We start from the raw sequence: 15,716 nt of genomic DNA, 5'->3' as shown, positions 1-15,716 counted from the left end.
ATGAATTTAACCAAGTCTTAAAACTGGAACTGTTACACACTCATGAACCGCCGCATTTCGTTGTTCGTAATGGAGTTTATATGAAAATTTCTGATAAATAAAAACGAATCAACGTATAATGTAAGCCATAACATACTGACGATTACGCCAAATTGTATATTTTTAACATTTGTTATTGTCAGAACTTTTCCTGATTTATAAAAATAAAAAACAATTATATTAAAAATCATCAAAATCGGTACACCCAGTAAAAAGTTATGTGGATTTTCAAGGGTATCGGTTCATAAACGACGAAGTTATCCCCGAACATATATATATATATACGGTCAAATTGAGTAACCTCCTCCTTTTTTGAAGTCGGTTAAAAAGCATATAATAGACATAATAACGTTGTTATTACGTGAGTCGAATCGAATTTGGACTACAGTAAGTCATATTAAATGACTTGCAGAATGTAAATTGATGCAACTTGCGACTGTAATTGCAGTTCAATCGATTCCTTGTTTCGATACAAATATAATAAAATTTGCGTAGGAAATATTTTTTTTTACATAGAGTATTATTTCTTAAAAAAATTATGGGACTATTTAAACTAACTGTGTTTTTTGTGTCTAGGTATTTATAAATAAAGTGCTTACATAATTATCAAATGTTTTGTTAGTTAATTTTTTTTTAACTTAATTTTTTTTTAATCTCGTTAAACTTATGTTACTTTTGTGTTGGTGTGCAAAAAGTGTAAATTAATAAATAAATAAATGTGTAAATCGTAACACATTTCTTTATTTGGATTCCATTTATGTAATACACGAATATGTTTTTAATAAACACTACCTTGCAAGTATTCTTTTAAAACCTTAGATCATTTGTTCATTCAATGAGCTCATTATATTATTTAATATCTAGCTAAAAACTTGATTGAGTATGTGAACATATATTTTAATTTTTTTTATATTGAATTAAATTAAAAAAATCTTAGCTACCGGTTGCGGGTTCGATCCCCGCAGCTTTCAAACATTTGTATTGGCCATACAGGTGTTTGCCGTGGTCTGGGTGTTTGTGCAGTCTTTGTGGGTCTCCCCATCGTGCGTCAGAGAGCACGTTAAGCCGTTGGTCCCGGTTGTTATCATCTACACCTGATAGCGATCGTTACTCATAGTAGGGTCATCCGCCAACTCTCATTGGATCAGCGTGGTGGATTAAGCTCTGATCCTTCCCCTACATGAGGAAAGACGCCTATACCCAGTAGTGGGATATTACAGGCTGAAGCGTGAAGCGTAAACAATCTTAACAGTTAAACTCTAGAATATTATAATAAAAGGTTTGCTTACACTTTCAGTTCAGTTCGTGACGAAACGTGATACAGGAGGGAGCCTTGCAATTATCAACGGATACACGTACTATTGTAAATTTAACAATATGCGAGGTACCAGTACATGGCGATGTACGAAGGGTGGAAATTGTAAGGCTAACTTTAGTATATCAATGGAGACATACGATATCAGAAAAACATTCTTGGTACACACCCACGACCCACCAAAATTTGTAGTTGATAATGGTGTTTATACGAAAATTTAATTCATACATCTGTAGTATCATCTTTAATTAATATATCGACAGTATTCTCTTATAAAAAATATAATAAAGTTGACGAGAACTTCTATTAATTCTGTTTTATTAAGAATTCTCTGTACACGATGAAACTCACTGTTGTATGTAACTCGGATCGCAAAGGACCTAGAGATTTTTATTACTCGTGACTTTCAATTACTCAGTTTCACATACTGGCAGATTAACGTGAATTTGTCTTAATTGTAGAGGGGATTATTAATGGAGGGGGTGGGAAGATATAGCACTTTTTGTAAGTAAGCATCTTTTAATTATTGTTACAGGCTAGATAGATTGATCGACCGAGTCTAATAGAGCAGAACATCGAAAAAAAAATTGTTAAGTTGTCTTCACTACCATAGTAGTTTTATAATGACATGATATAATATCATATTTTTAGTTCGTTTGGTGAGGAAAGAAACGGGCGTGCAGCTAGCGATCGTGAACGGATTCACATTCTACTGTAGTTTTAATAACAGGAAGACAACTTGCTGGCGGTGTACGGCAGGGGGCAATTGTAGGGCCAAGTTCACTCTAAAGATCGACTCGAGCGGTTTGTTGAATGCTATCCTTGATCATAACCATAATCCACCAAAATTTATTGTACATAATGGTATGTATTTGAAAATATAGAACTACAGTATTATTTTATTCATTAAGGTTTATATAATTATGTATAAACTCGCTCCACTCAATTCTTGTCTCTTTCTACGTTTTCTAAAGCTTCATTCAAATTATTTAATTTGTCTAGAATTTACTCAATTTAGGACATCGGCAAAATTGTTTTTTAAATATAAGAACTGAACTCAATATTAAGTATTTCATAGTTTTTTTCATTGATTACTTTCATTCATTTCACATTTATTCACAGTTAACATTTTTGAATTGATTACTGAAAAGATCTTTGAGGCCTAACAAATAAATACGTATTGTTACTTGAATCTGACAAACTTGAACATGATTTTAAATGAAAAAAGTATATATGCCTACTATAACGAATATAAATGTAGATGATATAACCCTTGATGAATCTCTTGTTATTAATTATATTTTAAATTATGGAAATGTAGGTAATTAATAGTTAATATCATGTATATTAGAAAAAAAAAAAAAAATGTAAATGCGTTGATTTTTCCTTGCATATGCATGTAGGCTTCATTTAGTTTTTGAGATAAAATGCGATTCAACGAATAGTGTTAAATCAGATAAAAATAAAAGGGCTAATATGGTTATATTAAAATTAATAACTTCCCAAATAAAATTTTCTTTTCTTTTCTACTCCGTACATCATTTTGAATTGCTCAATAAATTAATTTGACATGGTTCCAACATTTCTTTTCTGACCGATTATTTTTATGCAGTTATGTGGGTTGTGAAGAAAAACGGTACACCGCTGGCCATTATCAACCAGTATACATACTACTTGAGGATTAAAAATAGGAAATCTAGCCACTGGTGCTGTACTAAAGGAGGGAATTGTAAAGCTAAGTTCACACTCGACAATGAGACGAAAGAGTTCATTCACCCGGTCCTCACACATGATCATAAACCACCCATGTTCTTAATTAAAGATGGCGTATATGTAAAATTGTGATTGTGTTATGAGAATACATTTTGTTATTGTTTCGCTTGAATAATATCGATGTGGGTAGTTTAAGCTTTTTAAATGGCTATGTCTTATATTTTTGCAAGAAATAAATTTTAAATATTGACTTGTCTTTTTAGTGTCCTACCGCAACAGGATTTCCAGTCGATTGTACGGTGAAATAAAGCTTATATTTTTATATATATTTTATTGAACCTGTAGTTTGTAAAAATGGAAATTTAGTACAAACTTATACTGTCACTAACACGTATTAATCAAATTAATTAATATAATAATAATTGTAAGATATACCGGGTACCGTGTTTAAGGTTTATTAACATTGTTACTAATGCACTGATACTGACTTGCGACGATTTCGTTTGTTTACTGGACAGTATGACAATTTTCCGAACCAGAGTAGCTTGAAATTTTCAAATTATGCCTGCTAACATCTTGTTAAGCTTAATTTATAAAATTGATCAACTCACCTTACGATAATGTGATTATGTAATATAGCCAATGACCATAACAAACCAGTACAGTACGTATGCTTTAAACACGACTGTTTTCAGTTAAATGGGTGTTGAAGGAGACGGGGAAAGAACTGGCGATTGTGAACGGGTTCACATTTTACAAGCACAAGCAGATGCAGCGAACAGACACGTGGAGTTGCACGCGAGGCTCGCCCTGCAACGCGAGGCTCATCGTCACCAATGATAGCACGAGGCTGGTGATGAAAAAGTACTTAATACATACTCATAAACCACCCAATTTTATTATCGAAGACGGTATGTATTTTCGTATTTAAAAAAGATCGTCTTTTGTATTTTTAGTATACTCGTAGATATTTTAATCTCCTATCGACTGTTTTCAGTCCTAAAAATTTCAATTCTAGCAATCAAAATCACAAATAAGTTAATATAGAGATCAGCTATATTTAATAATAAAATTTCAAATATAAAAAAACAACACGGGTAAAGCACACAATCCTGTATGACGTTTATTTGGGTCGCTATTAACTTTCCTGTATGACGTTTATAATTATGTGTCGCTATGAACTTACATCGTACAGAGTCACAACCATTATTTTCTGAAATTCTAAAGAAAGTCTGAAAAGGTATCAAAACTATTATTATTATAATTAAGTCAATGATAGTATGTATATCTTATAAATAAGTTAAAATTCTATAGACAAGGTTACTTTTTACACTGACATGGTTCCTCAATAGTTTTATTACATTTTTACCTGAATAATTATTTGCGTAACTTTAAGATATAAAATTATTGAACGTAGACTGTTAAACAGAGTATTAATTAATATTTTTGACTTATGTATTTAAAACAATATTACCTAATATTATTTACAAATGTATTTGATGTTCTTACAAAACGTTTCTAAACGTATGAATTTCATCAAAATTATATTTAAAAAATTTACTGTATTTAGACTTAGATTCTGTGGGACTTACCGCGATTGTAATTTGGGAATTTCCGATATTTCGTCAACGTTGTAGATGCCATATTCACGGGCGACGTAACGATCTACCCTCTTTCTTTTCCGTTTTTTTAGGTGCTTGCACACTGACGAAGCCCGTACGGTAACGATTTATGAAATGAACTCCCGATAAGTCCCGTATAATCGAAAGTGTTCATAGTGAGTGTAAAATGTTTAAAACTATATTTAGATGATCAAATAACTGAAGTTTCAATTTCAAAATGTTTAATAATGAGGTTGTGCTGTTTTTTAAAGATTGTAATATCTTCTTCTTTGTTAAAATATTGCTAAACTATTAATATTGGCATATATTTCTTTTCTGTTAATTGACGTATTGTAATGAAATTTCTATAAATTGATGCCGTAATGCAGTTACAATAATATTTATAACTTTTTCAGTTTTACTAAGTAATTATTTTTTTCTCTGTGAGTCTAGTTTTCTATGGCTTCCGTTATCGGCTGGTAACGTTAATGGTTTCTTTAACTATGTATTAAGCACGGAATGTCTGAATACATTTGAGTCTTTTATTACGCTTTCTAAACATTACGATGCCTCAATAAACCAAAGATATACACATAAGTGTGATAGAAAATAAGTCGATAATTTATGTATAAATATAGGCATATAATGACCGGTACATAAGTTATTGTATGGAATGTAACACTAAATACTTTACATTCAATACACGCATTTTTTATTTACCGTTTAGTCTACGATATGTTAAACTTTCAGAATTCAAAGTAATTTAGTAAGCTAGTCATTTTACAATAGCCCACAATAGTTACCGAATCTTTTTAATCACATATAGCCACTATAACATTAACATTTTTATATAAACAGACAACAGGCTGTTATATGATCTCTTAATTTTCAAACTAAGCACTTAATGTACTTCGTTTTAAGGAATTGGTATTTAAGTATGTGTTGTAGAGAGTATAAAACATTAATTTACCTAAAGTATGGCATAATGTTATTAATGTATTTTTGGAAATTAAAGAGTTACAAAATTTTTTTGGCCGTTTTTAATAAAACTGAAGTACCGTTTACTGTTAAAAAACTAGTATATATTCAAGTGGTTTATTAAAATTGATTTAGTTATTTTTTTTTCAGGATCGGATATGTATTCAATGTAGATAATAAACGTAGAATCATGTGGGGCAAGTGTGCGCATTTAAGATTTATTACGCCACAAAATTGAAAAATTGTATTTACTAACCAACTAAGTAATAAGCAGAACAACTTTCATCTATGGCACAAATCTTTAAAACAATACCTAATAACAAGATATATCAAATTCGTGATCGATTATGGACTACTTGCCATTTTTCTTCTGTTGTGTAACGTATTCTATGAAAATGGTTATTCAACCTCTGTGGTCGACAATAGTTTTTATCTAATTGATTACAATAATGAGGTGTCAATCTCTTTTGATAAGCTAGGTGACGTTACTATAGATTCGATAAATGTATGCGCTGTAAGATACTACATTGTTGCTCAGACTCTTTGATATGCTCTCTCTCGGCTCATTCGGCTACAGCAGTCCCTTCTGTATATGATGCTTTATTTCTACAGATTGGCTTCTTGACAAATTGTATATGTACATATAGTTTAATCAGTTTCTTGTTTTTAGTAATGACTGTGGTAAAGTCTCGGCACACTGGCAAGGAGATCGTAATACTGGACGACTATTCGTACTACCTTAAGAGGACTTGCAAACATAAGAATCTGTCCGACTGGTACTGTTCCACCAATCACTCCAAAGGTTGCAACGCTAAGTTGAAATTGAATGATGACCACGATATCATAGAGATCGCGGACCAACACAACCATCCCCCAACGAAGTACTGCATAGAAGATGGTTTTTATGTAAAGTTATGATGATACGTGTGCTTTTTGTGTTTAGTTTTATTGTTAAAATTTGTTATAAGTTTATTAATAAATTTGACGTTAGGGAACCGCATTTTTAAAGAAGTTTTTTTGATGATGTTTTCAATTGTATTTCTTAACACTGTGACGTTCAACTATTGATTTATGATCAGATTAGCTGAACTATATAGTTATTGTGATTTGTGAGTTTTCACGGATTTCTATCATATTTTGTAGCGTTTTTATTGATAAACAGATTTCTTATATTAAATAGTTTCTTTAAACTATAATTCTTATATGATTTACTTATTCTACTGTTCAAAACTCGTATAATATTTGTGAATCTGTCTGTCTATTTTTTGGTTTAGTGGAAATGCAATTTGGAGTAAATAATATGTCTGATTTATTATAAATACTACTACCATACCTGGTCGTACCGTAGGTTATAAACAAGGCTTAATACTTTTATACGGTCGTAACATTTGCCGTCTGTGCAAGTCAGACTGGACCGGCCTGTTAGATGAGTGATATTCTGTGCTATAATCAGAATATAAAGATATTTTCTTTGAAGTTTTATTAAGATATAGTAAATAAGCTACCTATTGTAACATTAACATTTCAGAAATCGTCATAAAAACGAACTCAAAAATAGAAAATTCTGTTTAAAAAATCTGAGAGTTTTGTAATTATATTATTTTGTTTCCTTATACTAGCCAACGATGAAATATACTGTTTCTATGTAATTCAAAAATATATATACATTTATTTCATCCCTTGAGAAGATCATCGCGGCAAAGGGACCGGACGCGATGCAAAATAAAAGTGCCGTCATCGTTCAGGTGCTGGTAGACTAGTAGCTGCATTAGCTATTATGCTGCATTAGTATTTAGCTATTCGAATTTAACGCTGCAAATATGCTTTTTTACCGCATTTTATTATATATCTAGTTTTTCTTATGATCTTTATTTCCATTTTATATATGCTTATGTTGTTTTCCTCTTTGTGTTAAGTCTCACTAATCCTGATTTGTTCCATTTTTAGTGCAAAATGGATCTAAGACGACACACACAACTTTTATTTTATCACTAAGGATTTCTCAGTTATAGCGTGACAATGAGCCAAATAATCTTTTATTCTTGCTTAACGCGTCAGCGTTGTTCATATTTATATGCAGAAAAGTTTTAATAAAATGTCATGTTTGTTTAGGTTTATTTCGAAGTAAGACGGTGATGACGATTGGTAATAATGTGTACTACTGCAGAAGAAGGGAACGTGCTAGGAATCGATGGTACTGTAGGTTCAGGAAGGAGACCAACTGCAAGGCCTTTGTTACTACAATAGAAGACGAAATCGTTTTAATTTCTGAAGAACATAATCATTGAATATTAATTTCGTACGTTTATGGTGTATTTACGTATTCCTCTGTATTAAATAATATATCGTCATTGATACTGCTATACCGCCTAAACAACATTGGTAACAATGTCTTAAGTACACAGTGACGAATTTACAGGAGAAAGAAAAAATTAAATAATTCCTTATTTCTACGTCTTAACTGACTTTCTCGACTGCACTGTAAAGTGACTACGAATTTACGTACTTTATCTCCTCTTATGGTTCATAAGTCGTTAAATTTTTTAATAATAATTAGTGGAATATAAAACACACTTTTGCAGTATTGCATTTTTATTTCAAATTTATCGAAATCTACCAATAATCTTACTTTTTACACATAACTAAGAAATTTAATTTCTTGCAGATATTTACATGGTTCCTCTGCCTAGTGGACGGTTTTTGTTAAAAATTGACAACTATACATTTTCGACGAACAACAGAGATATTAAGGGTCTTACGTCTTGGTACTGTTCGAAGAGGATCAGCAGGAAATGTCCCGCGAGGGTGAGAATGTTCGGCAAGACAATGATAACAAGCGTTGGGAATCATACACATTCGTCATATAATTAAGCAAGTTTCCATTTCTTTACGTAGTTAATAATTCTTATTATGGAATTTTGTGTGACCCGTTTTTATGATACCTAGAATCGACTAAGCATGACATGACATTATGGTGATAAATAACACGACGAAAGTTTTATATTATTATTGTACGAGTATAATTTAAAACTTGTCAACGCATATGATTATTTTAAGATCTGTAATGTTTATAATATAATTGTCTATAGCAAAGAAATAATCTTATTCTTAACTTGTTTAAAAAAATGTCGTCATATTAATATGACAACATTTAATAAATAATATTATAATATGACGTATATAATATTATAATACTTATAATATGACGACGACGGATATCCCGTCATACTGTCTGGATACTGATGGAGTTTTTAGGATGATTGTTTCGTTATATAGCAAGGTTTTACTAAATTAAGTCAGAAGTTTCTTGAAACCTTGCTAGCGTTATGTCTTACGTAATCTATAACAAAATTTATGCTAAGCTAGATATTAAATAATTTTGTCTAAATGTCTAAACTTTATCGTGTCTTTATCGATTTATGTACGATATTTTATCATTTAAAGGTTACGAGTTACTTCCAATACGCGAAGACCGGTACTTACTACGGATTGGCAATTACACATTTTCAAATAATTACGGAAATATGATGGGCAGAAGCGTCTGGTATTGTTCTAGAAGGAAAAGAAAGAAGTGCAAAGTGTCTGTGAAAATGTTCGATGGAGCCATCCTCAATATATCAGGAAAACATACCCATAATTAGAAGAAAAGAAATGCAACAACAAAATGTCAATAAAATGTGGATTTGTGAAGATAATATATTGTGTAATACAAGTAACTAGACATTCCTGATGATATTCTCATGCCTAAATTAATTAGATAAATGTCGTTAATTGTGTTTGCTAGCAAACTAAAAAAAACCGACTTTAATATATCGACTTGTAATAAATACCACGCCAACCCGCATTGGAGCAGCGTGGTGGAATAAACTTTGATCCTTCTCCTTATCACGGTACCACTCTTGAATATTTCCTTTTCAACCAAAAAAGAATCATCAAAATCATTTTTATATGCTATTGATATAAAAAATTGATGTTGGCCTATTCTTAGACCTACCCGACAAGCACATAAAATTTCATAAAAATCGGTCCAGCCGTTTCGGAGGAGTATTGTAACTAACATTGTGACACGAGAATTTTATATATAAGTAATATATATATATATACGGTCGAATTGAGAAACCACCTCCTTTTTGAAGACGGTTAAAATAGAGATTTTATCATTAAGATAACATATGCTACATAAGCTTTTTTTAGATTAATGTAACTAGTCACATGAATCTTTTTGTCTTGCTAGTATTTGAACTAATTAATGTTTGTGTATGTTTATTAGAATACCATAACAGACATGTCAGATTTCCTGTTGTTAGAAAAAGGAGCTTATAAAAATTTCTTAGGTCACAGGTGAGTGCACGTAGGAAAATTTCTAATATGTTAATATGTAATAATTAAGGTATTTCGAAATGCTAATTGTTAAGATATTTTCTTTTTAATACAGTTGCTCAAAAAGTGGCGTATTGCAGGGACGTATAGCGTTCGGGATGTGGGCTATTACATACTCGTGCTTTTTTTTACCTTTCCCGAACTCGTGCGTTCTCTTTCCCAACTGTTAAAATAATGTCTATTAAAAAGAAAAACCAACCATGAAGTTTTTATTAAAAAAATTCATAGAAGTTTTTATGATTCATGCAAATACGTATATTTCTAAAAAGAAGCTACTAATTTGTTTCAATATCAGATTTAATGATTTGATTAAATGAGTTTTGTTAGGTTTCATTTCATTTCATTAAATTTCAATTTCATTTCATATCAATAAAAAACTTCTACTGAAGACTTGGCTGTATGGGTATAGTTCCCTTTGATTACCAGAATGGGTGAAGAAAAAAAACTCTGCTTATATTCTACGGTTGGCTCCATTTTTCAGAAATTTATGTTAGTTGAGTTTATTGTGTTTTTATTATTTTATTAAATTGCTTCATTTTTTCGCAACTGTATTAAAAAAAGTCGTTCAGTACACGTGCGGAACCGTCATTGCAATTTGTTCCGACTGTCAACCCTCGCCTTCGGCTGCGCCTCAGCTCGGGTAGACATTTGTCGGAACTCTTTGCAATGACAGCCTTTTCACACTTGTAATGAAATATACTATTTAGATACAATGTAATATCAGTGATTTTACGACTTATAAGCATAAGTATCTAGTCAAAAGGGTATGCATTAAGTGTTTAAATGTCTTTTAGAAATCTTCAATTAATATTTCTGGTAATATGTGTGCTAAATGTTATTATGTATACAGTAGTGTAGAAATGATCTGCAAATCGTTTGAAGCATTATGTACTTATATTGAAGTTCTCTGCTCGATATTTGTGTAAATTAAATTAAAACATACAATTATAGACTATCAAATACAATCGACGTTTTTTACTATTTCTTTTGTCATTCAATAATAATACTCTATATTGTAAACTCACCTTTATATTAAAACACTAGCTGTGCCCGCGACTTCGTCCGCGGGAATAGTGACTTTGGACAGCATTTTTTTTATATACCTTTTGGTTTAGTTTGGACATCAGAATAGCTTTAATATTTTGCCTCTTGTCGCAAACTTATAAAACATTCACATAAACCTTACATATTTCCATACAAACTTTCATCCTATATTCCCTATTGTTGTTTTACACCCTTAAGGGTAACGCTTAAACTTTGAATTTATTTATTTGTATCGTTAATAGCCTAAAAAATAAGTTTTAAGCTTTTAGCTCTAAAAATGACGATACTTTCAATACAACTTTTCATCCCTACATTTCTCCCTCTTACCCCAATTTTTACGATTTAAAAATGTCCTTTCAAAGGCTCTGGACTATGTAACAAATTTCATTTAAATCTTATAATATAAATAAAGATTATAATGATTGTAAAATATCTTTCGATATAATATCTTATTAATGAATCTTTTACTGGTGTGTAGGCATTATCTTATAATAATAATTTTCTAGCATTAAATTAAAGTATAAAATTGTAATAAATACAGTGTTCAAACTTAAAATTTAGTCCAAATCTGAAATATCTATTTCCATTCCATACCATGTTTGTTTTACTTTCCATCAATCAACCTTCAATCAATATTGAAATAAAATACTGTTAAATACTACCTTCCTTTAAACAATACTTTTTTTCAGGTGAAATAATCATAGGAAATAAAGGTAAAGAGCAGTTAATTTACAAAGGAAATAAGTTTTATAGCCGTGGTGAGAACGCTGGTAAGGTTCGGTGGTGTTGTACCAAGCGGTGGTGCAAGGCCATTTGTTATACCATAGGCTCTGAGATTGTCAAGATCAAGGACAACCATACACATTACCAACCAAATTTTTTTTAGTACAATTGTTATAAGGTAGTTTTTGTTTTTGATGGAAATTAAGAATTTATAAAACAGTAAAACGATTTTTTTAGAATTATTCACTGTGACGTGAAACGACTTGTTCATAAAGTATCAGTATAGTTTATTCGTTTGTTTTACTCAGAAGTACCTGACTAGGTATAGTTTAGTAGTGCTATAAAAATTTAAGTGATACAAAATGTAAGTTCTGACCCTTCTATAGGGAGGAAGAGAATCGTGATCGTAATATACAACTAGTAATGTAATATTATATTTGTGTTTCGTAACAGATTAAAATATTTTAAATAATTTTGTTTCCTTTCTATTTATGTTTCGTGAAATACTATTTTATCATTTTAATTAGTAGTATGTTAAGCATGGTCATAAGTTAAACATAACAAAGAGAAGTAAATTTTGCAATATGATATAAATAACAATTATTATATCATAATGTAAAGGTATGAATAATTAGTATTATTAGTAATTATTAATATAAATAAACATGTGATTATCATGGAGGTTTCTATTGCAGCGTATTTCTTTAAAGCTACAAACGGAAGAACTCAAATGGTGTATAAAAATATGAAGTTTTACCAACAACCGGAGGGCAAGGACAGGATTCGGTGGAGGTGTACTAAGAGGGGATGCAGGGCTTTCTACTTCACAATCGGAGGAGTTATAGTCAGGTCTCAGGAGTTCCACAATCACGACGGAAACAAATATCTGGATTTTGATCAGTTTACTTCAAAATACCGAATAGTTTAGACATGCGCTCAAAGTTACCGATATTCACCTAACCGAAGTAAATATTAGAAATAAATTGTAATTTAATGGAGACCCTAAAAATAATGGGACAAACTTTTGATGTAGACAAAAACTTAGAGAATATTATTAAAGATTTTAAATTATATCGAAAATCATAGAAATGTAAATTACCTTCCTATTAAGGAATATTTAAAAATATTTATTGTTATAGATCTGATACCAAATAGGCTATTACACGAGAATTTAGCGTGACTTGAATTGTCGAATTCAATTTGTATATCGTGTGAAATAAATGGAAATGTAATTAATAATATAACTGTACATAATAAAAATAAAATAGATTATTTAAGATGTCTATTAGTTTCCTTTTTTATTCATTAACGTCAATTGTGTTTTGATTATACGGTTTGGATTACGGCGTTTTAATTGCTGTGAACGATTAACAGAATATTTCAAACAGAAAGATTATTCTGGACTTTTAAACCTCTTTTTACCCATTTAGTAGCATGATTTATTTACTTCAATATGACGTTATAGTGACGTCTATAAAAGACTAAAAAATGAAACTATTACAAAAAAGTAAGATGCGCTTTATACTACTACTTATCGCTACCGCAATATTTTTAGTTCGTTTATAAGATATTTTGACAAAGTATAGGTAAAAGTAAATGATTTAATTTTTATGTTTCAGTGAAGCTCATTAAAACAAGTCGTGCAATGCTGTTGCTTCGGGACAACTACTCGTTCACCAGAAATTGTGTGACGGCAAGAAAGACAAGATGGCGGTGTTCGGTTCGCAGATGCTCCGCCAGAATTCATACAGTTGACGGAAAAATAGTACTAGCACGTGAAAATCATAACCACGCGCCTAGGGACATAGATAAAATGTATCAGGCAAAATTTAATTTAAGGGCAAATTAACAACGTACATGCGCTCAAATTTTGAGAAACACTATATTCGATTTTTTTAAATAAATGTCTAGTCAAAGAAGATAAGAAGTTGAAACGAGTGATGATATGTTTAATTTTTTATTAGTGTTGTTACTCGATGTTTTACCATATATCAAACTACTTGACTGCCTGACCCACTCGCTGTGTGGTTACGGATGTGGATGTGGTTACAGTAAGAATATAGCCACCCCCTCTCTTCCCGTGGGTGTCGTAAGAGGCGACTAAAGGGTAAGACAGTTCCACTACCACATTGGAACTTAAATACACAGGCTGAAGACGGCTTTGAAATACACAGGCTGAAGACGGGCACCAGCGTTTTCGGTGCGATAAAGCTAGCCCTGCGGTCACCAACTCACCTGCCCAGCGTGGTGACTATGGGTAACACACATGAGTTCACGCCATTTTTGGCACGAAATTGTGGACGTCTATGTCCAGCAGTGGACTGTATTAGGCTGAATTGATTGATTGATTGACTTGACTGTTTACATGGCAGTTATTATAGCATGAGTATATTACATATACACATTAAAACGAATACTATTTATAAGGCTCCTAAAATATTGTTATGAGAATCCGATGTCTAAATAATATATATTAATATCAAAATAATAAAGGAAAATATAAAACGAAATGTGTATATAATAATGTTTGGCATGTTTTATTTCACAATATTTTGTCTTCTATTACTCATTAATTAATTAATTATATTATTCTATTGTGTATTTTACTTTCTATGGTGGTAGTGATATTTATTTATACGACTTGTTCGCCAAAAAAGCGTACCCATAGTAGGCCGATATTGTGTTAAGCCATTACTGTTGCCTATAGACGCCTGTAATACCAGAAGCAAGCGCGTTACCGACCCTACCCCCGACCCTCCCCAGGTACTAAGGCCACCTTATTCATCATAGGAACACAAGACTACTTGGAGCAGTATTATTTAGCTGAGATTTTCTATAAGGTTGAGGTACTTCCCCAGATAAGTTGCTTCAGATTTTGAACAGGGTATATCCATCTGTGCCCTATCATAAGAGTGTACCTTAAAAAATTCAATTTTTGCGGGTTAGGTCGGCAACGCACTAACTAAGCTACTAGTGTTCAGTGGCACATGTCCCATAAATGTTTTGAATAAACAATATGTTTGTAACTTTGTCCATTACATTGTATCTTTTCTTTTTCATAGTGAAATATGTGAAATCACGTCGAGGAAGAAATCTGTTAAGCATAAATGGCTACACATTCTGCACCCAAAGTACATCTGGACAGAAGACAAGATGGGTTTGTTCAACGCACAACCACAAATACTGTCGTGCCGTTGTGCACACATACGGCAATCAGATAACAAAAATCAACAACGAGCATTATCATCAATAAAATTCTCTTCAAATACTAAAATAAAACCGATTTGAACCGTATTGAACTGGTTTTTTGGAACCAATTTAAGTTAAATATACTAGTTTTAGCGTTACATTTTTTACTAGCTGATCCGGTAAACATCTTTCTGCGTCATAATTTAATGCCTCATAATAATAATACAGTAGAATATAATCAGCCGCTGTGTATGGAATTTGTGGACTACGAGAAAGCCTTCGACTCTGTCGAGACTTGGGCTGTCCTGGACTTTCTGCAGAGATGTCGTATCGACTGGCGATATATCGAGGTACTGAGATGTAGGTAAGGCTTTAGATTAAGAACCGTCGAGTTATCTAAGCTCAAAATTTGACCGTTTATCGACATAATTTCGTTACAAAAAAAAATAGCCCTAACCTATTTAACTTCCAAATTAGACCGTTTATCGACATAATTTCGTTACAAAAAAAAAAATAACCCCAACCTATCTAACTTTAAAATTCTTGGTACGGTTCTTGATCTAATGAGATAGAGCCTAGCCGAGATGTACGACGTATGTACGACGCGGCGACGATGATTGTTCATATCCAAGACCAGAGAACAAGATCCATTTTCCTGCGGCGTGGAGTAAGACAGAGAGTAATAATATCACCAAACCTGTTCATCATTGCGCTGGAGTAAGTCTTTAAGACCT

At 31.7% G+C, this 15,716-nt stretch overlaps 1 protein-coding gene across 1 annotated transcript in view; it reads left to right on the top strand.

The window, feature by feature from the left end:
- Positions 1 to 15,716, top strand: part of LOC123658064 — a 518,186-nt gene that overhangs the window by 217,701 nt on the left and 284,769 nt on the right. The window lies entirely within an intron of this gene.

This window comes from Melitaea cinxia, chromosome 11 (genome assembly GCF_905220565.1).
Source record: "Melitaea cinxia chromosome 11, ilMelCinx1.1, whole genome shotgun sequence".
Lineage (NCBI taxonomy): Eukaryota > Metazoa > Arthropoda > Insecta > Lepidoptera > Nymphalidae > Melitaea > Melitaea cinxia.
Note: the sequence above shows the minus strand (reverse complement) of the source record. Positions and strands in the feature narration are given on the sequence as shown.